The following is a 26,541-nucleotide window of genomic DNA, read 5'->3' on the forward strand; positions in this document are numbered from 1 at the left end:
ATGTCTGGGGAATGGAATGGATTCAGAATTCATCTCTCTCTGGGTTCAAATTCTAGCCTCATCATCAGTAGTTGCTGACCTTGGGCAACTACTCTCGCTGTGTCTTAGTTTCACCATCTTTAAAATGGGGACAGTAACAGACACATTTCATATGGTTATTATGAAGATTAAATGAGTTTATGTTTGTAAAGCATGTAAAACAATGGTGCTTAATATAGAAATATTTTATTAAATAAATAAATTTGCACGTTTATGCATACACAGCAAGGTAGACAGACAAACGTGCATGAATATATAGACATAGGTATACCACTAAACAGAGTACCTGGGATGTAGTAGGTGCTAAATATGCTTTTGATTGTTTTCCCTTCATCTGGAGTTCATAGAGAATCACAAGGACACGGTCAGACGTTTTCATGCGCCCCAATATTAGCCTCCACTCGGTTAAAAGAGACCGTCCCTCCTCTACTCTCGGAGTTTCCTCCTTTCTCTTGGAGCAACACTTCTGCATTTGCTGATATAAGATGCTCTGCTTGAAAGTGCTACACAGACAGAGCCCAGCTGCCAGGTTTGAACAAACAAGCACTAATAATATGTAATAAACATACCTTAAATGAAAAAATTAGCAAAGGCTTATTAAGTACAATCTGAACTTCTATAATTCATTAGCATTCAAGCTAACCCAAAACAACAAACAAATGTACTGTAATTTGAGAGTTTAGGAAAAACATTAGATTTGAAGCCACAGTTTTTCAAAAGATATTTCAAAAGTAACAAAATCTTACTAGTTCTACTCTAATTTGGCTTCAAGGCAGTCATATATCCACACTGAAAATACTTTAAAATGTAACCTTATTACTCGAATCTATTAATAAAATGTTAAAGTGAGTTCTCTCCATTTTTAAGGTGAAAGTACTTGAAGAGTCTGTTTAAATAAATAAACGTCCTGGGACGCCTGGGTGGCTCAGTTGGTTAGGCGGCTGCCTTCTGCTCGGGTCATGATCCCAGTGTCCTGGGATCGAGTCCCACATCGGGCTCCTTGCTCAGCGGGGAGCCTGCTTCTCCCTCTGCCTCTGCCTGCCACTCTGTCTGCCTGTGCTCATGTGCGCTCTCTCTCTCTAACAAATAAATAAAATCTTTAAAAATAAATAAATAAACGTCCTGCAATCTCATACTATTTATTTGTCTTTCTTACAGATAATACAAAGACAAATTTCACCCACTGCAAATCAAACTCTGTTGCCACTCCCATGTTGGTGGCCAGTATGCGGACTGATAACGCCATGCCGAGCTGCTGACCATAAACACCCACTTCTCTGTTTCTTTGATCCAATTACAGTAAAACTATCAAGAATCAGGCAACCAGCTACTAATCTCCAAAAGCTTTTGGTACATTAACACCAAGTATTAATTTTTGTTATTCCAATGCACACTGCTTCACAGCAATCGAGCTTACTTCAAGAGCATGTACAATCTTTCTAGGGTAAGAGCTACTCTACTTTCTGACTTGAGATTTAAGACTTTCTAAGGAAAAGAGGACTAGAGAACACTTAAGAGTCATACTGATGGGATCATTCAAATAAAAATTCAGTAGCTTTGCAACCATTGGCGAGTCACTTAACAGAATTCTCTCTTCCCACCTATGAGGATAAGAAGCCACTTCCAAGGATTGTTGAGAAAACAAGTTAATCTACTCAGAACAGTACTTGGCACAGATTTCTATATATAAAGTATATTTTTTTGTGTTTTATATATATATATATATATATTTTTTTTTAAGCTATAGAAATTAACACTGAAGGGGAATTCCAGGTTAAACCACCTGTATGTGGTAGAGAATCTACTTTGGGGTTCTGGGTTTTTAGGTTCCCTCTCTATCTTATTTTTGGATGAACAGGGTACTTGCAGGCTAAGAAGGAAAGGATCCTCAAAATAACAGCCCAAAAGCACCAGTTTTATTATTGATAATTTCAAATATGTTCTCATGAGTCCCCGAGCATTTGTAAGATCTGTTTGAAGGGCAAATGCTCAAGTGTGTGATAGAATACAATACCTGGTACCAATTACCAAGGGACTTGGGAAATCAAGAATGCTTTCTTGAGTTAGACTTTCAAAAGTTAGACTTTCGACAGCTCCGCTGTCGATGGACATGGTCTGTTGACATATTCATAAGAGATGTGAATTTCCCTTGCTACAAGAACCCAGTAGGTGGCTAGTTTCTTCCAGGAGTGGGCGTGGTATAGCCTAGTCTCTTGACAGTAGACATATATAATTGTATCTCTTAAGCACTAAATAGCTCATTTAAAACAGTGCTCCGATGTTGGGTGCTCACCTTTCAAAACAGCAAAAAACTACAGGATAAACAACTCAGCTCTAAGAACTGTAACAGCCCAGTAATTATAATAATCCAAGAAGCCATTCTCAGAAACACCACAGGCTAGTTCCTCTCTGCAGGCCCTGGCTCACTACAAGAAGAGTGGACAAACAGTACCGGGGTATCTGTTGTTGTTGATTGTAGACTGTGAAATAATAGACAATTATCCATTTTAGACCTTAATGCAATCATTGTAAGCATTGGTTTCTTCTTTTTCTTGACATTATATTTTCCTGTCCCTCCATTTGCCAGGAAAAGGTGCGTTTCCCAGTTCCTTGACTCACATCTGTTCCTAAAAATGCTCTTAAAAAATGACTAAAAATTACTCTTTTTAGTTTCACAGACTCAGATTCTTTTATGTAAACATATTTAAAGGAGGGCTTCTTGATAAATCCAGATTTCTTTAAGGCTTCTTAAAATACTTTTTAAATAAGATGAATAGAAGCATAAAAGGATACCATATTAATACATTCCAACTAACATTCTGACTTTGAATAAAAAAAAAAAAATCTTGTCCTTATTATTCCAGCTTTTAAGATTATAAAGTAATCAGAAGCCGGTTAGACAAAGGGTATTCTCGTTGTTCATACACAGCATATCAGAATGATGTACACCCAACTCATGACATCACACTAGTACTCACTGTCCTTTGTGTAAGTGTTAAATAAGCCATCTCTTTTCCTAAGAGTGTAGTGGGGGGGGGGCACATTCAGGAAAAATAAGTAAGATTAAACAGCCCCCAGACAATATCCAAAAGAACCTCTCTTAGATCGTTTACTAAAGAAATCACCATTAAATTAATCCTGGACACTGAAGAAAGAGGAAGACTAAAACACATTGAAGTTACTGTTCTTTAAAACGTGTTGGGACAATTCTGAGACACACAGAAAAAAAAAGTATTAAAAATAGCCAACAGAAGGACTAGGCAGCAGCTAAACATAAAGGCCAGGGGTGAGATCAAAATTAGAAACATATAATGTCTGAAGAACTGTCCATATAAGGGTGCCTTTAAATCAGTAACTAAGTTAGGATAATCCACTGGGGAAAATAAAGTTGCCATCATCATAATGGCTGATTCTCCATCTCTCATTCAGAAATCTCTGGAGAGTCTCAGGAGACAAAGATGACATGACTTTACACTATTATGTTTGATAATGTTCAATAGTGTTTGGAGATGTTTTCAAAGCTGGTCTTGACTTTCCTAGTCCCAGATAAGAAACTCCATGTATTGATCTTTGATTCTTATAAAAGTACAGAAGAGCAACAGTAGAGGATTAAACTTCTGCTGAGCATTCCTTACCACAGCTAGTACGCCATATTTACTTTCCCCAACCCCACGGATTTCCAGATTCCCCAGAGTAGCCTGCTGTTTGTTCACTGTCATTTATTCATTCATTAGACTCTCAAGGAACTCCTTTAAACCTGGTGTCAACACGAGAGGAATGAAATAAAGAAGGATCCTACCTTCTAGGAGTTCAGTGTAATGTGGAAGATAGTAATAGACAAGTAATTATAATACACTTTAAGGCCTATAAGTTTGTTCAGAAGTAGCGCTGCAATTCTCTTCGGGGGTTGGGGGGGTTGTTTTATGATTAAAATGAGCAGGCAGAGAAAGGGTGAAAGGCATTTTAGACAGAGCGAGCAGTACAGGCAAAAGCTCAGAGGGAGGAAATAACATGGAATGTTCTGGGAATAGCAAAAGTCTATATCCAGAGAGCAAGTGGTGAGATAGGAATCAGAGAGGAGGCAGAAGATCAGGCTAAAGAGGTAGATCTGCACTGGGCTGCTGAGGACCTTAAGGGCCACGCTAACACGTCCGGCCATCATCCTGTAGCCGTGAGGCTCTCAAGTCTGGCCACACATTAAAATCTCCTGGGAAGCTTTAAAACAAAATATTGATGCCCAGTATTTGTCAGTATCAATTGACTGGTCTAGGATGGGACCTGGGTACGTCTTTAAAAGCTTCCCATGGGATTCTAGTATGTGGTTTGGGGGGAGACCACTGCTGCAGGCAACAGGGAGTCAACACAACTCTGTAAGCAGGAGAGTGATGTAAAAACATTAAAAAAAAGAAAAAGTTCACTGGGCAACAGTGTGAGAGATTACAGGCACAGAGCCAGAGGAGGAGTATCAGTGCATATGTTCCTGGATACAGGCTAGAAAGGAGTCCAAGCCAGCAGTCATCAACATTGTGTGGGTCACTGACCTGTGTGAAAGTCAATGATAAATGCTAAAAGCCCTCTCCTTAGGAAAAACGCACATATGTCAAAAGATGTATGTTCAATTTCTAGGGGTTATAAACCTCTTTGAGTATAATAAATTCAAATTTAAAAACCCTGACCTAAAAGCAGGGATGAGAAAGAGGAAAGACTCCTGAGACAGAATCAATCGCAGAGAGGATGCTTAGGTGAGGGAAAGAAGGGGAGTTAAGGATGACGCCACCACTTCAGCTTGAGCTCTAACTAATAAATGCACACTGTACAATCACGTAAGCATCAGCAACCATACCGAGTGCTAACATGTATGTATCTCACTGAATTTTCCCGATTCTGTAAGACAGATGGCTACCATACTGATTTTAGAACTGAGGAAACTGAGATTTAGAGACAGACATTAAGTAACTTGTCCAATGCCACGTGGCAACAGAGTGATAGAGCTAGAACTTAATCCAAGACAGTAGGACTCAGAGCTCAGTGTTAGCCGCCTCCAGGGCTACCTCTGGAGAGTGGTACCCATGGATGAAAAAGAGGAGACAGGAGAAGAGAGCAGAAGCAGGTTAAGAATGAGAGGAGGAAGGAGTGGCGGTGGGGATACAAAAAAATTAGTTTTTAGATGTGCTATTTTCAAGACAGTATAAGACATACAGATGACAGTATCTGCTGAATCAGGAAAAAGAGAAAGGGGTCACGAGGTCAGAGCAGAAGATACAAAATAGATACCGAGTTCTCCGGATGGACCCAGCACCATGCTTTCTCAGAATGCTTAGGGGCACCAGCACTATCTTTCACGGGAAATCAAGGCCAGTCAGTGAGTGGTGGAGCCCATCTTAAACCCTGACCTAAACTCCTAGGGCCCTCTAAAAAGGAGTGGAAACCATGGGGTCCCAAGTGGCCTTATCCCCCAATCTATTTTAAAACTGCTAGTGGGAGAAACAGGGTTTTTTAAAAAGCTTTATATAAAATAATTTGGACAATATCCATTTTTATAACCTGAAGTTCTTTTACACTGTTTTGACTACTTGAGGGGTAATAAAAGGTATCTCTATTAACCAACTTAAACAAACATTAGAGATCCATTTCCACAGGGCAGTATGCACACTGAGGGGCACACATATGTAAATGACACAGCAGGACACCAGTTCTCTGGTGTGTTACCATGATCGGAGTCAGGTCTCAGACAATTAGTCTAATGGAGATAGTGTGCCTGTTTCCTGAGGCCACGGCAAGTGGCAAAATTTCCTTTTTTCCTCTTTTTGTAGCTTGAAAAGAATGTGGTTTTTCTTCTCTCTAAAGTCATGAAAAATAAAATCTTCAACCATACTTACTCTACAAGTCTAGACAAGCTAGCTACTTCAGGTTTAACAGCAGAATAATGCATTCATCACAGTTTCAGATAAAACCTATTACAGTTGCTGGGGGGTGGAGGGGTAGGGATAGAGTGGCTGCGTTATGGACACTGGGGAGGGTATGTGTATGGTGAATGCTGTGAAATGTGTAAGCCTGATGATTCATAGACCTGTACCCCTGGGGCAAATAATACATTATACGTTAAAAAGAAAAAAAACAACAACAATCATATAGTCTGTGAGTCAAAAACACTCCTTCTATAAAAGTACTTTTAAAGAGCCTATGATATTATCCTGGAATTGTCTCCTATTTAAGAATTAAAGTACCTGAGAGAAATATAAAATTCCAATTAACAGTGTTTTAAAGTCCTGTTAAACAGTTTATCACTGAGAACAGGAACACTTTCTACAGCCCTACCCCAGTCACCCATCACTATGACTGAAGGCTCTACTGGGAAGTCACTGCTTTCTAGACGTGCCCACCCCATTACTGGAAAACTCTCACCAGAGCTTAGGTCAAGTCAAAATCCTTAGCCTTGTAATATTTATTCATTCATTCATTCATTCATTCATTCATTCAAACATTTACTGGGCACATTTTCTTGTCTTCCTATTCCTTCACCTACAAGGGTTGCCACCATTGTTCTTTTACACCCTCTCCGTCAGATCCAAAAACCAAACTCCTTCAGCATTGGTGTGCTTCTGGGTTCACATCTCAGTCCATCCCTAACCTTGTCTTCCTCCTTACCCGTGTCTCACCTCAAATGTGGTTTTCAGACGCAAAAACAACCCATCAAATGTGGTCCACATGGCTCATATTTTTAACAGCCACATCACAGAGCTAGCCCACACAAGCCCGTGGGCAAATCAGCTCCTCGCTCTTTTCATCTTAGGTGCATCCGAGATTGTCCTCCCTGCCTAAGCATTCCTCAGTTCCTGCAGATGTTTATCCTCAGTATTTTTCATCTTGCTGATTTCAGAACATTATTATGACCTATTCAGGTTATTCTGAGCCTGGAGTCTGCTAGCTATAGCATTAGCCATCTCTCCTAGGCTTATGCCATCTGGAAATTAGGAACATATTTCAATCCAGATCTTTACAGAAAGAGGATACTGTGATTAAAAACGTGCTATCAATGACAACTCAGTACTCTACAGGTTCTGCAGACTAAGTACTATTCTCTGATATCTGTATTACCAATTTTTAACCAGTTTGAGGGGCAATAAAAACCCCTTTGAAAAGGTAATAAAAGCCATTAAATGTACAATGTATACACACCTTTTCAATCAATATCAGACAGTTCACGGACCCCCCATGAAGCCCATCTGAAGGCCACTCATTAAGGTACTCCATGTTAGGGATTCTAGCACCTATGAAAAACGTTTCTGGCCACGAGGATTTATTAAAATCCATTTCTAAAATAACTGATTCCCCTACCTAATGTCCAACTTAATACCTAGGAGCCAATTAACTAGAAATCAACTGATATTATTAGTCCATTAATTCTCAGTATCAAAGAAAGTATCCAGAAACTAAGAAATCTGACCAAAACCAAACCATGGATTATAAGAATGCTTTACAAACAAAAGCAAAAATACCTAAGCTTAAATATACAAAGATACACCATTCTTTGTGGTAATTTTTTAAAAAATTAAAGAGAGTTCACGCTCTGTCCATTCACAGGCAAATGGCTCAATATATCATGACGTATTGAAAATGTTATACATTTTTTTAAAGTAAGACTTAGATCTGTATTGACCTAAAGAAATATCCATTATATATTAAGGAGGAAACACTTCATAATAATGTATAGAATATGATCCTATTTTAAAAACAAAAAACTCATAAACCTTATATCGTTAAACAAACTTTTATGAATTCAGAAAAAGGTATGGAAGAATTCACATCAGGCTATGAACAATTTGTGGGGTATTGATTCTTTTGTCTATACTCATCTTTGCATAGTTTCACTTGTTACACTTTTTGCCAAGTAAAAATTAAAGAAATAAAAACTAAATAAGGCTGACAATAGGAGCTATCAGTAAAACCTGAGACCTCTCACTGCAACACCCCATGCAGGTTTCCTAAATGCCCAATTTCCCAAAAAGTGTCCTACCCATTATATGCCCCAGATGAAACTTAGTTTCCTTTTGACTTGTCAATGACTTAGAGTTTCTCACTGTTTGGGGTATTTCATTCCAAAGATAGGCATTCTTCTGTTACACATATTAAAGCCCTGTTACAGTTTCAATGTGTCCACAAGTGTGGGTACCCTCCCCCCTAGGAAAACAGGCATCCCCACAGAGCAATAAATAAAAGGTATGTGGAACCCACATGAGTCCGATACATTAGAGATGGATGCTCGCAGCACAAACGCTACCGAATTCTAAGGTGAAGAAATAGGAGCAGAGAGGCCATTCCTGCTGGGTCAGGGGCTCTCAACTCGGGCTAAACACTACCTGGGCATATTTTTAAAATACCAAGGCCTGGGCACCACTTCCAGAATCTAATTTAACTGGCCCAGGGAGGGATGCTTGTTTCACTTTTAAATTGACTGACAATATTCAAATGAGCAGACTTAAGAACCACTGCTTTCTACATTTTGTTTCCTTCCCTTCTACCAATTTTTAGAGCTTTCCTTTTATTAGTTATTTTAAGACTATTAGATATATTTGCGAAAGCCAGAACTGATCAACCATCTAATGCCTGTCCACCACACATAATTTATATTGTCTTTCTCCTGACTTTTGATGCCCAACTTCAGTACAATTACTTACATCTATGGGTATTACCATTAGGAGCTCCTCACATGTCAACAGCATTTGTAGCTTCGCCTTAATAATGACATCATTTATTTTTAATCTTGGAGACAATGAGTTTATAAAACATCTTAGGACCCCAAACATTATGTTGGAAAACAAATGTCCAACATTATTCATTATTTGAAATAATGCTGGATATTGGTTAATGGACTTCCTGACTCGTTGTGCTCATCTTTACAAGTATTTTAAAATTTCAACATCTATCACATTGCAAAGAACTGATAAAAAGAAAAAAACATTACTTGAAATATGTCCCCCACTCAAATTTAGTATCTAAGAACTATAATATACCCAAGAAAACTGTCAATACAATATGAAAGGGGATTCATTAACAAAATGAAATATTTATTTAGTACACATTATATTACAATACAAAAAGATCTGAAACTAATAATACACTATATGTTAATTAACTGAATTTAAATAAAAAATAAAAATTAAAAAAACATATTACAGTACAAAAATACAGGATTCAATACTTTGGACTGATGCTGCAAATTATACAGAAAGATATTTTAAAACAGAGGACACTATATTATTTATAATGGCTGGCATTAAGAAATACCTGCTCTTAATATCTGCATATGGCATTAGCATGTATTTTCAAAAAAGCTTACAATGGTCCATTTAGAAAGTTCTGATCCAGGAACTGTAGTCCTAAGCATTTATCCCAGTGAAATGAAAACTTAGGTCTACACAAAACACCTGTACACAAATGTTCACAGCAGCTTTGTGATAACCCAGAACTGTAAACAACCCAAATGTCCTTCCACGGCTAAACTGTGGTGCATCCACACCATGAAACAGAACTCAGCAATAAAAGAACAGACTATTTGACGCACACAACTTGAGTGGCTCTCACAAGCATTATGCTGAGTAAAACAAGCCAATCTCTAAAGATCACAAGCATCATATGACTCCATTTATATAATATTCGCAGAGTAACAAAACTAGAAAGCTAGAGAACTAATTAGTGGTTACCAAGGGTTTGGGGAAATTATATAAGAGAGCAAGAGGAAGCTTTGGGTTGATAGGTCAGGGATACAGTGTCCTGTATCTTGATTGTGATGGTGGTTACACAATACACATGTGATCAAACTGCACAGAACCATACACACCACACACACACAAACACAAATGAGTGCATATAAAACTGGAGGAATCTGAGTAAGCGCCAGGTGGCACCAGTGTCAATTTTCTGGTTTTGATCTTGCACCACAGCTACCTTTGGGGGAAAACTGGTCGAAGTACACACGGGACCTCTCCGTATTTTTGCAATTCCCTATGAATCTGTAATCATTTCAAAATGAAGGTGGTTGGGTTTTTTTTTTTTTTTTGAAGTTTGAGGAAAACAATGAAAGTTTGAGGAAAATGTAAAGGGGGTCACTTATTTAAGATACACATACCATTTTTCCTAATCAAGTGAAGGTATAAACAAAGGGGAAAGATATAATTAGGATGGCTTCAATGTTTCTGAAGCATTTATCATGTGCCAGGAACTACAGCTTATCTCATTTAACTCAACAATCCAATGAGAAGACTACTGATTAATATCCTCAGTGTTCAGAGGAAGAAACTGAAAGAAGATAAGAAATTCAATCAAGATCACATGCTGACAAAGTAGTAAAGATGTCAAAAGAGATAATGTCAAAGCAAAGAGGACTTTAAGAAAAAGTATCCTTTACGTATCAAGAAGAGGTTTATAAAGTAGCTTAAAATAGGCAGAGTGGGTGAAATGCTACAGAGGTCAATCACAGCACAGGACAATGAATACTATGTCCTCCAAGAACTTAAAATTCCTACTACACATTAGCCTAGGAAGACTGAATGCACTTGACGAGAGATGTAGTTTAAACTGATTATTTTTCGTTAATCTTTCGGCTTTTGCTTAGAGATGAGAACAATGATTTCTCTTCTTTAAAAGATATTCACTGAATGAAAACAAGTAGATAAAAGTGTGCCAACATTCAGAAATAATACAAATAGGGCACTCAAAATGGAAAGAAAATTAAGCTGACTGACTATAACAAAGCCCACTCATGAAAGAAAATGGAAAGGCTGTAAGACTGTGAAACGCAAGGCAGAAAAGTCTAAATTAGGTTAGAATAAAACATGAATCTGCATATAATGAACAATACAGGCTAGCAAGATGAATATTTATTAGCAATAAAATAGTTTTAAATAAAATTATGCTGTTAAGATTGGTTTCGGTCTGGCTTAGAAAAAGCAGAAAGAAAATTTCAGCCCTCTTTTTCACTTCTTCTTCAATTTAGATCATTGCATATTTTAACAGCATGTCAAAAAACCAGAAGCAATTCTAGGATAAATTCAATGCAAGTAAATGGGTATTTAGGAGAAAGTTTCCTATTGCGGTTGTAAAGCGTCTGAAACAGGGTTGTTTTTCCAGAAGAAAATAACACCTCAATTTTAATTTTAAAGATCCAGTGAAGCCCCAATAAAATATGATATTTAAAATATTGGGAGTATTAGCCATCCTTCTAAATTGTTGACAGCCAGGTAATCCACTTAGTGTGCTGCTTGATGTAAACAGGGTAATTGCAATTGGTTCTGCCTTTAGGATCAGCTCTGATACAAAAGGTATTCTTTCCTCTTAAATTATCTTCTTAAAAGCAAATGAAAATGCAGTGATGTCAACACACTGACTCTCTTAGAAGCTTTGTAAACTCCTAATTCAGGAAATAGCATGCAGGAATTTTACTCCACGTTCAAAAATCTCTCTACAGAAGATGTGAATAGAATGACCATACCACTATGTTCTTGTCCTTGGCTTCAGTTAATAGAATAAAATCTGAAAGAGATTTTATACTTGGACTTTCTTTTCCATGCACAGATAGAGTACAGAAGTGCCAAAAAGCAAATGTACACAACTGGGGTTATCTGTCATACAGTCTTTATGGATTTCTCTGCTCTAAAGAAATCTCACGAGAGGTTAACTTATTTTTCCCAGGTAAAACCCTAATACATTTTTTATAAAAGCCATAACCTAGGCCATTTTGTATGGTATACAGATAGCACATTAGAATCTTTCTAGGGGCACCTGGGATGCTCGGTTGGTTAAGCATCCCACTCTTCATTTTGGCTCAGGTCATTATCTCAGGGTCCCAGGATCAAGCCCCACATCAGGCTCCCTGCTCAGTGGAGAGTCTGCTTCCCCTTTCCTTTTTCCTCTCCCCATGCTCACACATGCTCACTCTCTCTAAAATAAATAAATCTTTAAAAAAAATCTCTCTATTAATTTTGGGGAATTATACCAAGTAAATGTATTTTCAGTAATGATTGATTCTAATCCATGGTGAGTACAAATTTCTGAAGTTCTTACAACTAAATATGCTCGAATAGAAATATTTTAAAGGTAGGATAATGACATTGTGGTTGTGTTTTGAAAAAGATTTCTTGAACATATTGAAATATTTGCAGATGAATAATTTAGTATCTGGGATATGCTTTAAAATAATATGGTAGGGAGGGGATTGGATGGGAGTTTAAACAAGACTGGCCACAAACTGACAAGTAAAGCTGAGAGATGGGGACATGAGGATGAATTATTCTATCTTGTCTTCTTTGGTATGTGTTTGAAATTTTCCAACATAAAAACTGTGTATAGGGCACCTGGGTGGCTCAGTGGGTTAAAGCCTCTGCCTTCGGCTCAGGTCATGATCCCAGGGTCCTGGGATTGAGCCCTACATCGGGCTCTCTGCTCGGCAGGGAGCCTGCTTCCTCCTCCTCTACTCTCTGCCTGCCTCTCTGCCTACTTGTGATCTCTCTCTGTCAAATAAACAAATTAAAAAAAAAAACTGTGTGTGTGTGTGTGTGTGTATATATATATATATATATATATATATATATATATATATATATGAGAGTATATATACAAAATATACTCACATAACAAGGAATTCTGAGCGGAAATTCAAGTTTTGTTGTTTTCGGATACCACACCCAGCACAGAGCAACTTAGAGCTCAATCTCACAACCCTGAGATCATGACCTGAGCCGAAATCAAGAGTTGGACACTTAACCAACTAAGCCACCCAGGCACCCCAGAAATTCAGGTTCTTGAATGCTTCCATTATGGCAAAATCCCAGGCAATCATTTCACCCTGTGGTACAAGTTTCCGATTTCTAAAATGCAGGGATGGAACATGATTTCTAAGGTTGTTTCCAGTTCTTAAGTTTTTACTCTTTGAGAATGCTGTTTTATTCTTCCCAACGGAGTTTACTATGTACAGTAACTGATTCTATACTGAGAAGGCACAGGTGTCTGAAGGCAAGATGTGATCTCAAAGCAGCTCTCTAGGTCCACCGGTGCCACCCCTGCCATCAGCTCTCATCACATGAAAAAGAAAACAGGGGTGCCTGGGGGCGCTCAGTCAGTTAAGTGTCTGCCTTTGGCTCAGGTCATGATCCCAGAGTCCTGGAATCAAGCCCCACATCGGGCTCCCTGCTCAGCAGGGAGTCTGCTTCTTCTCCCTCTCTGTCTATCCCTCCCCCTGTTTGTGTGCGTGCTCTCTCTCTAAAAACAAATAAAGTCTTTTTTAAAAAAGATTTTATTTATTTATTTGACAGAGAGAGACAGCGAGAGAGGGAATACAAGCAGGGGGAGTGGGAGAGAAGCAGGCTTCCCACTGAGCAGGGAGCCAAGGACTGGGATCACGTCCTAGCCGAAGGCAGATGCTTAATGACTGAGCCACCCAGGCGCCCCAAAATAAATAAAATCTTAAAAAAAAAAAAAAAAAAGAAAGAAAACAGAGAAGCAACCACATGATAAATATACCACTGTTTTTCATAGGCAAGGTAAAAATGCTCACATTTTAGAAATTTGCCTCAGGTAAGGGTATAAAAGGCAGTCCCTTTAATACAGCAATTTTTCCTAATTATCAAATAATACTTTCATAAATATATTTTGAAGACTTCTCATCACAGTTTTGTTTATACCAGTGAAAAATCTGATAGATTACCATAAATCAGGGTTTAGCTAACTATATCGTTGTAGAGTCTTACAATGGAATACAATGCAGCTATGCAAAAAGAAATGAAGGTATTAACCCACACACAACAATAGGGGTATGGTCTATGGATATAGGAACCAACTGAAAGATTCCCAATGGCCACAGCTAGAAAAATTAGAGCAATAAAGTTATACTGGATTTAACTTGAAAGTATCAATATCCATTGGTCTACACTGATTCAAATAAATGACTCAATAGAGATAAATGGGAGAGGACAGATAAATCTCCTGTGTAGGAGAATTCCAAATAATATAGGCAGAAACTCTGCTTTTGCCCTTCAGAAGGTAGAGCATAATTCTTGCTCCCTAAGTGTGGGCTGCCTTCCTTCCAGAGAGCACAAGAAAGAAAGCAGAGGAAAAAAAAGTAACTTTACAATACAAAAACCTGACAAATACCACCCCAGCCAGGATACCAAGGTTAATATCAACAATAAAGTCACACAGATAGGATGCACCCTTGAAATGATGTGATAAAAATAGCATTTCATCTCTGTGGCCTCCCTCAGTCTAACCCCATATAACCCCAATCTAACCATGAGAAAAACATCAGACAATCCCAGCACAGAGACATTCTACAGTATCTGACTAGTACTTCTCAAAAGTGCCATGTCCTGCAAAACAAGGGAAGTCTGAGAAACAGTTACAGCCACAGAGAGCCTAAGGAGACATGACGATGTATTGTGGAATCGTGGATGGGATCCTGAAACAGAAGAAGACATGAAGTAAAAACTAGAGAAATCTCAATAAAGCAAGGGCTTCAGTCAATTATAATGTTATCAGTTTTGGTTCATTAATTGCGAAAAATGCCCCACACTAATGTAAGAAGTTAATAATAGGGGAATCTGGGAACTCTCTGTACTATCTGTGTAATTTCCCTATAAATCCAAACTGTCCTAAAATAAAAGGATTATTTTTTAAAAATTAAAAAAAATTTAGTAAGATATAAATTAACAATGATGTGAAATGATGGCCAATATATAATGACAAGTATTACTAGACAATATCCATGCTAAAAATTTACTTTTGTTTTAAAAATATACATATATGTATTTTATTTCAATGTTTGCATGATTATACATCAAAATGTTAACCTCTGAATGGTAGTTACTAGTGATTTTCAACACCCCCTTATGCTTTTCTGTATTATCTGACTTTATTCTTTCTACTAAGCATTGATTACTTTGAACACTGAGCCTTCTGTAACCTTATATACTATAAACAAAGTTTATTTTTTTGGGAAAAAGTTAGGCATACAGCACAGGATTAACAAAAGTACTCCCTGGTTCAAAATAATATGCATTTATAAAGGTAAATTTTACTTTCCCAAGAGGAAATATTCTATTTTTTGAAGATTTGAGAGACAGCGAGCATGCGAGCAGGGGGAGGGGCAGAGACAGAGGGAGAAAAGCAGACTCCTCACTGAGCACAGAGCCAATGCAGGGCTCCTTCCCAGGACCCTGAGATCATGACCTGAGCCAAAACCAAGAGTTGGGATGCTTAACCACTTAAGTCACCCAGGTGCCCCAAGGAGAAATAACTTAAAAGTTAGTATGGAAAAATGAATGAAAGCATGAGATTTAACCAGACTTAGCTTAAATTCCTGGTTTTACCACTTATTGGTGTGACCTTGGGCAGTTCAATAACCTCCCTCGATGTCCTCATTTTTATAGTAGGAAATATGTAACACAACAAACCTATTGTTCTGCAGAACTGCCCTAGCATTTACTCCCTTGTCAATGTAAACATACATTATATATTATATATGAATGGATAGTATATAAAAACTATTTCATAACATCAAATTTTATTAGAAAGAATTACATTAGCAGTAGCAAAGAGTTCAGTGTATGTCAAGAGCCTGGCCCTACTTTTGGACCCTAAAAGCCAAGAAAAAAATAAATCATTATTTGAAATATTTAGTTTTGGGACACCTCGGTGGCACAGTTGATTAAGCGTCTGCTTTCAGCTCAGGTCATGATCCTGGGGTCCTGGGATCGAGCCCCACATCCTTCTCCTTGTTCAACGGGGAGCCTGCTTCTCCCTCTGCCTGCTGCTCCCCTGCTTGCACGCTCTCTCTCAATCTAATAAATAAAATCTTTAAAAAAAAAAAAAAAGTTTAGTTTCTCTAAGAACCTAACAGGTTCAGTAAAAGACAAAAACGTACCTCAGCTCATTCTACATCATCTGCAGCAATTTCCCAAATACCTCTAACTAAATATTTATTATGGGGATTAAACATGTCATTATTAACATGCCCACAGACCTGAGAATCTTCCAGAGAACACAAGTGAAAGCCACTTTTCTAATCACAACCAGCTTAAACTAAGACATCAAGTCTCCCTTTCTATGGAAATAGTTTCCCTATCTATGACTATAATGTCAATACAAATAAATACCAACCATAAGATACAAACTAAACTATTTAAATCTCATGACTGTAAATCATGAACTTTAATAGAGATGCTCTAAACAAGACATATATTTTGATCTGTAACACAATTCTGGGCTGGTTGTTTTATCTTTAAATCACAATATGACAGACCGGTCTAATCTCATTATGACTTAATAGACTTTTATAACAAGGTCAAAACACCCAGAGCAGAAGAATCAATTTGTTTCATCAAATGAAAAGTGTGCCCAGCCTGATTTATCATATAGTCTAGTACACACACCCTTATCTTAAAGACCCGTTAATTTAGGAAAAAATTAATCAACCATGAACAAAGTAATATTAAATTATTGGGCCAATTTTTCCTACTACATAAGAAAATGCAGGCTGTTCAGTTTGGTTCTGTTAAAGGAAGTTAATTTAAACACCTTTTAAAATAACAAAAACATAGGTAAAATTCGGGAAATCTATTCAGGTTGGTATATATAATCCAGTGTGGGGACTACAGCTATGCAAAGACTGATTTTATAATGTATTCAAAAGTTTCTGTCCCCAGTAAGTCTTACCCAACTTTCCCAAAAGCAATCATTACAAAGATCTATTCCAATGATGTTGTCACTCTTGCTAAATAGTTTATAGAAGCCTGTGGCACACTTTTGTCAAATACATTTAATGGTAGCAAATTTTAAATTCTCTAAGAACAGCTCTGATTTATGGGAACAGACAACTGTCACTGAGAACTACAACTGGCAAATAGATCAAATAACCTCCTTTGACTTAAAAAAAAAATAAAGGATACGGACTACAAGGTTTTGAGTAAGTTTAGTTTTCTTAAAAACTATTAAAAGCAAATTTAAAATGGGAATTCCAAGCATTCTGAGCAGCAATATTATCTACACAATGAAAGTATAATCCTATATCGTGTTCTCCAAATTTTAAATAATAATTGAATAAAGGACCATTACTGGTACCTCATATATATTATCTCAGTTAATACATATAACACTCCTAGATAATTATCACTATTTCAAGGGGAAGACACGGTGTCTGAGTGCTCTGAGTAAGCTCCCCACGTAATAAGGGAGACACCAGCAATTATATCACAGTCAGAATTTATACACAATATATAGTCACAGTTATATATGTAGGATACCTATCTTTCTTAGGTTTTTGACCTACACAATTGGTCTGTTCCTATAACAGCTACTACACATGTGTATTTTAGCATTTGCCATCCTGTACTACAATCATCTACTTACCAATTTTCCCTTCCAGAGAGAACAGACTATGCTTTGTTCATCTCTGTAATCCCAGAACATAGCCCTGTACTTAGCACATCTACATAAATTTCTTCTTAGTAGCTTATCCACAGTTCTGATGTTATTTTTACTAGCTGCTCATAGGTGAATATTACAGAAACATTATCAGACCAGTAGCCATTCCTTCAGCTTCAAGATGCTCAACCACCACCACAATTAGAGAAGGCTCAGCCAGAAAGAATGTTCCATACAACCGACCCCAGTGTGTATGGTTATTCTTAAAATCTGAAGCAGCACATTACGTGTATAGGGCTCTTGTTTTTTTAAGTTTCTTAAAGCTGCATCTACACTTACGTTAGTCTACTTCCAGTAGTTCAGATACACTATAGAAAACTCAGTTACAGAATCACTCCACATTCAGTATATACAAAAATTATGGAAAAACACAAGACAACATATCATCAACAGCATAAAATAAAAGCTTGCCAATAAGCTACCTTTTCATTATAACATGACTACAGAGTCCAGAGGGACAAAACCATACAATTTATGTGCTTTCCCACATGAGAAACTAAGAGAGTCAGATGTTAACGGCATTTTTGAGAACGTTACAGTGTAATTATAAAATGACACAGGTTAATATTTAAGGCAACATCAAATCTCTCAAAATAAAATGAATGTTTACAAGATTAAGTTTCTGTTCTGTTAAACATTAAATAAAGGTGTTGGAACTTAAACGGAAATGTAAAAATACAGATGACCTAGAACTAAAACTAGTTAACAGAATTAATGGTATTTTTCCTTCAGTTAGGGGACCTTTTACCTAAAAAATGTTAAAGCATGTGGTTTGTTTTCAGTTTTCTTTCCAGTTCTAGAAATTGACTATGAATCCTTTTCTAGTATTTACCTTTCTCTTCCCACCTTCCGCCCACTCCTATCCCCAAACCTGGTTTGGATGTCTTTTTTAATCTTTCAAAACAAGGGAGTGAATTCAAATGTCACGAACTCTTGGATAAAGAGTTAAAATGATAGCATCATAGGACTATCCTGACTTTCTTTAAAGTAGTATTAGTCTTCTAGAATACTAATCTAATTCTTAGAAGCAGAAAACACAGGAAGCTCAAAGTTCCAAGAAAAGTTAATAATAATTGATTCATCCTGGCTACCCAGGAAATACACAGCAAGGATCTGTGTTCTATGCAAATACTGACAACAAATCCATCTAGTAATACCTACCACCCGGGGACAAGAAAAACAGAAATAGAGCTCACAAGGCAAATGCACAATGACCATAAAGTACAGAAAGAAAACATCAGCAATTAAGAGGTGAGAAGGGATCAGAGCTGCATGAAACACAATAGATCAGGGAGCTTATACTGACAGAGGTAGATGGGGCAGTGGAAAAGACAAGATCACCACTGATGGGAGATGAGAGTGGGATGCAAGTGGACAGGAAGTGAGGTGGACACAGGTGAGGGGTAAAACAGGAAGGAGCTAGAGATGACAGAAGCTGAACTGCAAGAGATAACAACAAAAGACTTGGAGGCAACAGAGTAGGAAGGAGGCCCACCCAAGGAAATAGACAGTAAGAACAGAAATCACTTTCAAAGGGAGGCTGAATCATGGAAAAAGCAGGAAGTAGGCAAAACACAGATAGCAAGCAAGGAATTCTGGACAGATGGGGGAAAAAAAGGTAAAAGTGACATGAGGTAATAAATAAATAAGGCAGAAAGGAGAAAAATGGGTGAAGCAAATAGGCCTACCAGGGAAGGAAATATTTATTAAAAAATGGTTTCTGGAATTTCAGCTTACTAAATTTTAAAAGCTGCTCTTTTGCCTATATTCCTCTCTGCTGCGTAAAACCTGATTCATAAAAATAGAGGTTTCCTCAATTTAAAAAGAAGAAAACTATGGATCAGGTCAACTGACTCAGCTGCAAAAGTAAGCAGGGTTGAAAACAATAAAATTTACTATTAATGATCTTAGTTGTAAGCCACAAACCAATTTTTATACTGAAAATGTGAATATACACATTAATGACTTTAATGACCAAATGCTTCATTTGTTAAGTACAAAAGCTTTTCTCTCCTGCTTCATTTGCTAGTTACAAAAGTGCTCTCTCCCCTCTTCCTTTCCTCTCTCTCTGCACTTAACCAGCATTTGGAGAAATCCCTGCTTCTTACTGCTTCCCCCAAAAAGGAAAGTGCAGAGTAAGAAGGTAGTATTTACCTCAATATTGCTAAGAAGAAGTTTGATGGAGGTTTAAAATGAGTTTAAAAGAGTAATGGTTAAAAGATGTTGTAAATTTTCTCTAAGTTTTTACAATCCATGTTATTCTGGTCTCCGAGATAACTAAAAACACAACACAGACATCATCCTTCATTTCCACCTAAAAAGAGTAGAGGAAAACCAAACATTGAACAAGAATATAAAAATAGTTAAGAAGAGCAAATCTGAAAAACGAATGGAAATTATTCTATTCTTGATCTTAGCAAATAACCTTGGGCAGGAGAGAACAATAATAGAGATCTATTTATGAAGATGTAATTCTTATTTTTAAACTGAAAAAATATGGTCATTAGATCTTCAGGCTAAAAAGATTGTGCAAGAAAAAGCAGGCACACAGAGAGGCTGAGGGTAGATCAAAGATGAATCTAAAGCCGCAAGACTGTGAACAAACAGCAGCACATTATGAAGAAGCAATTCGTCAACATCCTGTGCCGGTAGTAATTACCGAGCTGAAGCTGGTTTCGGCAGCCCTTCCCATTTCTCCTACTAGAGCCACTAGTTCTCCATGCACATGAAATAAAACTCTGTTCATGAGGGGACTACCAGCTATTGCAGTAGAGGAAAGTAACTCAAATATTATACCCAGAAGCAGATGGGTTAACAGAGGCGCTGTAAGAAACATGTAAAGATATGTGCTAGAGTCTTTCACTCCTATTGTCAGAACTATCTTCTTTCAAATCCTCAAAACTTCTACATGATATTGGTGTGCTTCTCGAAATCTGCCTTTTCTTCTTCTTCTTCTTTTGTTTTTTTTTTAACCACTCTTCCGTGGATATCTTAATGAGTCACTTGGCCATGTAGTCCATTCACAGGCATCACGAACATTATTATCGACTTCTGGAAGTGGATGCTGCTCCACAGGCTTTAGGAGACTTCTTGAAGGAACAAACCTGGTTCTTTGGTCTCTGTTGAGGACATGCTCAAAACAGGATTCTCTCTCATACTCAAAGATGACACGGAAGCCAAGTTGAGCTTTTTCCAAAGTAAGATGCCTTTAAAAAAAAATTTTACAAAAGTTAAAAATCAACTAAATTTTAAAAACACGAAACTCTAATAAAGCAGCACAAATTCTCACACAGTACTACATTTTAGCTAAGATTGAAAAATAAGTAATTTAAGTAAAAAAATTTTAACCTTTCACTTCAGCTTTAAATACACTATATTTTCAAGAAACTTTAACAAAGCATCATAAAATACACAATAAAAATACTGCAAATAATGGACAGTTCCTGAAATTAATACAAAATTAATACAAAAACATCTGTTAAAATTATAAAGAAATTCTGGTGATTGAAGTTTTAATCTTTACCATGGCCAGGACAGAAATCAGGCTTTGAGAAAACACAAATTTTGCTGCATTCATGTATTACTTGAAATTGTGTGAACAAGCACAGTTTATATTAAGCTGTAAAATGAGCTACTGAATTGACTTGGAAAATTTCTTCCAGCCATAAAATTCTGAAATTACATGTTATCTGGTGACACAATCTTGGTACCACTAAACCAGCTCTAGGCAAGTCATCTGATTTTGCCTCAACTTTCTTATCTATAAAATACAAGGCTGGTACTTACAGAGGGAGGCGGGCACTAGGATCACTTAAGGATCCTTTAAAATACAGATCCCAGGCCCAGCTCTAAAGAATCAAATCTTTAGGGTAAGGCTAAGAGATCTGTTACTTCATCATAAACCCTGGGTCATTCTGACGGACACTCCTACTTAAAGAACTACCGCACTAGATCAGCACTGGATCACATTCAGGATCCTGCTCTGAAAACCCTAAAATTCATCTAATGGGCCAGTAGAGATTTTATCAAATTATCCCATACTGATAGAACAAAAATAAATGAATCAGTGCTTCATTTTCTCTTTCCCTAAAACCCCCATTTAGAGAAAAACCTGAAATTAAGATTAAAGCTAACACGCCAGTCGGAAAAACACTTCAACATAGATTATTTTAACTCCAATTATTTCCTAGGATGTTTAAATAGAATACAAAGGTGCGACAATATCCATTGTTATAAGCTGCTTCCCTGACAGGCCATCCCCAAATATGTGCTGATATTAAAGTGACAACTCAAATTATAAAGCTATCCCCAACAACATGACCGCCTGCCCAGCAGAAAGGATCTAAAACAAAGAATACTATACCTGCAGAGCGTGTGTCCTCCCTGGCTGCTAACCAGGATTGGGGCCCATCCTTCATTCAAGGGCACTTCCTCTGATTCCTGGACAGTGGGGGTGCTGACGTATGTACTCCCCTATCTCTGGAGTCGTTTAGATTCAGTGACTCTGTTGATGCCCAACACCCCCAAAATAATACTGTCAGCTCCTGACAAAAGGGACACAAAAGTGGGTTTTCAGAGAATCCCATTTCTCTTCATCTTGCTTCATCTTGCAGACCCACATCCAATTCCACACAGCTTCAGAATCACTTCACTCCAGGTCTGTCATCCAATCAACAGCACAATTTTACAGTTTTTTTCCACCAAAGAAATATTTCTTGGTTTGAAGAGGCCTCCTGGCCCCAACAGTGCTCTCTACTGCCCAAGACAAGCTGAAAAAGTGGATCGAGATTCCACGTAAGGACAAAGCAAATGGATAGAAGCACATAGGAAACTTTCAGTAACACTCACTTCCTGGTAAATTACTACCGCTAGGGATGAATCTAGTAAGTGTTTAAAAAAGAAAAGCAGTAAGACATCAAGTATCATTCAATATTATATCTCATGTAAGTTTTCCTGCTGAATCACTGTCCTAGAATTCAGTACCTACAAAGAGTTATAATCCTCGTTTAGCTCTGAGATTCAGAATTCAGTTTCTCTCCCCTTGCCTTTAGTCATTTCAAAACACTGCCCCGTAACCATTTGTCAGACGCTTGTATTTGGAAAATCCACAGCATTGTTTCTGCAGTGCAGTCACTGCAATCTTTCATGCTATTTTGAAATCTGAAAGAGGCTTTTACAGTTGAAAAAGTAGTGTCAACTTTTAGATCTCTCTTCTTTGGTAAAGTAAATTTCCCACAGAAACGACACTGACTGGGGGGGGGGGGGGGCAGACCACCTGGGTTCATAGCCAGTCTCCCTATTTACTATTTGCATTTTGATCTTGGGCAAGTAACTTAATTACCCTCCTGTGCCTCAGTTTCCTCATTTTAAAAAGGGGATTCTAACTGTACCTATTACTTCAAAAGTTCATTATGAAATTCATATAAATTAACAGGCAAAGCCTCCAGGAACAGTATCTGGCACATTTTAAGCACTACCTAAATGTTAACTCTTATTATTACGTTGTTTCATTTAACTACAAATTCTCATACTGTTGTACACAATGTTTGCCTACTAAAATACTACCTACTTGAAGACTGGAACCACATTTTCAGTATCTCTGACGTTTCCCCTATGGTATCTAACATTCACTCAGAAAGCAAATATTAAGGGGCGTCTGGGTGGCTCAGTGGGTTAAAGCCTCTGCCTTCCACTCAGGTCATGATCCCAGGGTCCTGGGATCAAGCCCTGCATTGCACTCTTTGCTCAGTGGGGAGCCTGCTTCCTCCTCTCTCTCTGCCTGTCTCTCTGCCTACTTGTGATCTCTGTCAAATAAATAAAATCTTTAAAAAAAATAATAAAAAAGAAAGCAAATATAAACCTACTCTGTAGATATTATTATACTATATAAACAAGGAAACATAGTACCTTATCAATATATATTCTCTGCCCTCGAGTAGCCTCTATTTTAGATGGGGAAAACAAAACACGGAAATGCTCATATAACAGTATAAAGCCATAAAGGATTAAATGCCAAAGTATGTGGCATAAACATCGAACATCAAAGGTCTTTTTGTGGGCTGAAGATTCTGTGAAAGAGGTAAACTGGAGTGGCCAGGCCACTAAAGTGGGATCTTCAGTAGTGCAAAGAAAAGATGATTCCGATGTGTTTTTGTTCATTCTACAGTCACTGAGTGAGTACCTTCTATACGTCAGGCTCTGTTCTCGGCTCTGGAGATAATGGCAATGAGTGACAGAAAAGATCCCTTGTACTCTGGAGCTTCAAAGGGCACTCCACATGAGAGCCAAGTTTGAAGGAATGAGAAGAGCTTATCTCCCAAAAGGATGAAACAACATTGCTTAAATGCCTTACAAACAGGAGCCAATGCTGGCATCATGGTCGCTCTGACTTTCCAACAACGACAAACATACAGAAATGGCCGTCATGAAAAATTCAGTTAACTTTCATGTACTGTATTCTAAATGTTCCGTTGTTCGTAAAACACATCAAAGGGATATTCTCCATATTTCTGGATACATATAACATACAAGAGATTTTAAACACATAGAGTTAATACTACTGGATTGATTTTCGTAACAGAGGCCATTGGAGGCCCAGTTCCTAAATTCTGTCCAAATGAAAAACCTATTAATGCTTTGCTGTATACCCCTGAGCTTTGTCTCTACCCCCAATCCACCCACTTTTTCCTTTCTTCACTTGACCTACTAGCGGCTGCCCACCAATATCAAGTATCTACTAGGAAAGTGCCTGAAGATGCATGTGGTGACAAGATGACAAGAATCTGTCAGTCATGATGGGTGGAAGTATTAACTTCAAAAGAAAATACGTGCATTTTTTTCTTCTTCTATAGTTCCACCGAAGACAACTCTCTACTTATCCCTCCCCAAAAGAAGGCCTGGAGGTAAACGAACCCTCTTAAAAATACTGACCGGCAAAGCATTCCCAATCTCTTCTTCTCCAATGACTGGGCCACTAGAATCTGGAGATAGGTTAAGTCCAATGTGCACTCATCACAAATAAGATGCATTTTTCCAAAACATCTCCCTTGTCCTCTCCAGTCCTTCTCATCTACTTCCACTCTCACAAGTTGCAAACTGTTAGACCTCACCATCACTCTCATCATTGTTATGCCTATACAAATCATTATATCTTTGGAAACACAGTCAAAATAAACTTCTTGATTAAGGATGTCAAAACTACTCAATTAAATCCAGTCAAAATGTTCACCTCTTAATGCACAATGTACTGGACTCCAAACTGCTTATGATATTAAAGGCAAAATGAAAAATTAGGTAGAGACCCCACAATGCAGATAATCTAACATTCTTAACATTTGTATACCCACGAATGTTAGATTCATCAACAAAGTAATAACCAATCCACTGATTTTTATTTCCTTGGTTTGGTATTGGAAAATTACTCTTCTTGTTTCATCATCATTTGTCGATCCCTAATTAGGAATGCCACTTAGAAAAAATATGGTAGGAGGGAGACTTTCAGAAGGCCATTAGGGCTTCCCCAACATTTACCTTCTACCAATGTCCAAGAATAGCCGGTTTCACTGGGTGATGATGGTGTGTTATGGGAACTTGGATAAATGAGACACGGTGCTTTCCAATACCCAAGTAAAGAGAATAATTGCAGTTCTATGCAATTTTAAAGACATCTTCCAACTTGAAAAACATATTTACTCTATGAGTCATTTTATATTGCCAACACCCTTTATCGCAAAAGCAGAAACAGAAGTAATTAATAATACACATACTCCACATTTAGACCTATTCAAATCAGACCCATGTATTCAAAAATTTTTGAGCAACCTATGCTTACACAAAAGTTATCCCAGAAGATTAAATGAGATAAAGCATGTACCATTTGGCACAGGCCCCGCAAACAGGCAGTACTCAACATTAACCGTTATTATTGTTCCTAATTTTCCAAATTCAGAGTCAAACTAAATGGTTATAAGGCATATATATGGCAATGTATGTATAATACATAAAAACTAAAATGTATTAATACTATAAATAAAGCTAGTACCTTACTGTACCAAGCAATGCTCTCCAGACAAAGGTGAGCTTAATTTTAACAGAATGAGCCACAAGAAAAGGCAGAGAAAACTTGCTAAGGGATTTGGGCTAAATGTTAGCTCTTACCTCTGCTTATTAATTAAGACTACAACTTGTACAAGGTCTAGGATGAATTATAATTAGCAGTCAGCTGACCCTAGAGAACTAGCTCAACATAAACAGTTAAGACCTCAAGCACGTGGACAATGACCATTTATGCCCAAGGCTGCTATCAACCACTGAAATCTGATGACTTCCACACTGATGCTGAAAACCTGCATAAATTCATTACCTGTCTTATGCTAGAAAACCTATTTCTCAAATCCCTATACACACTTTTTTTTTAAGACACAAAAATCACTTCAACGGACAATACTGCAGCATCCTGGGCACATCCAGTTTTTAAAACACAACAGTCTCAGCCACGCAACATTTATTATGACAGAGGAAGTGGGAAGACAGTGTGGAGAGCATATGCTTTCTCAAGTGAGGTATCAAAGTAAATATTAAAAGTAACTCTATGTCCTCATTACGGGAAAAAAAAAAAAAAAGTCTTCGTGTTGCCCAGCTTAACCCCGATTTGTGGGACCATGCACATTCCCCCTCCCACGCTTTGAGTCACGCCCGGGCGCGCCGAAGCGGGGCGGGAAGAGCACGGAACTCCGGGCAACGACCTGTCCCCGCTACTTCTCGCCCGGTGTTGGCGCACCACAGCTCCACCCACGTGGGCTTCCAGACGCGGGCGGCGACACCCCCCGCCGGCACCGGCGCCCGGCGCTCCCGCCCGCCCGCGGGGGGCTTCGGGCTCGGGCCGGGGGCTCGCGGAGCGCGGGGGGCGCGCCGGTGACGCGCCGCGGGGGTTGGGGGAAGGGAGCCCGGCTCCACTCACGCGCCCGGGGGCGGCACCGGAGCAGCCGCGGCGTCGCTCCCGTTCAAACACTGAAAAGGGGGGCGGGG

General features: G+C 38.1%; 1 protein-coding gene across 5 annotated transcripts in view; it reads right to left on the bottom strand.

Moving 5' to 3' along the window:
- Window positions 1-26,541, bottom strand: part of SLC20A2 (solute carrier family 20 member 2) — a 103,750-nt gene that overhangs the window by 77,058 nt on the left and 151 nt on the right. Inside the window, exon 1 of one of the 5 annotated variants that reach the window (XM_047717213.1) lies at window positions 26,474-26,540. The exons of 3 other annotated variants lie outside the window; for them this stretch is intronic. The gene's annotated coding sequence lies outside the window, so the exon portion shown is untranslated. Of the gene's footprint in view, window positions 1-2,332; window positions 2,354-26,473; window position 26,541 lie in introns of those variants that run through there. One more of the 5 variants, XM_047717212.1, reaches the window with a different exon arrangement.

This window comes from Lutra lutra, chromosome 2 (genome assembly GCF_902655055.1).
Source record: "Lutra lutra chromosome 2, mLutLut1.2, whole genome shotgun sequence".
In the NCBI taxonomy this organism is placed as follows: Eukaryota; Metazoa; Chordata; class Mammalia; order Carnivora; family Mustelidae; genus Lutra; species Lutra lutra.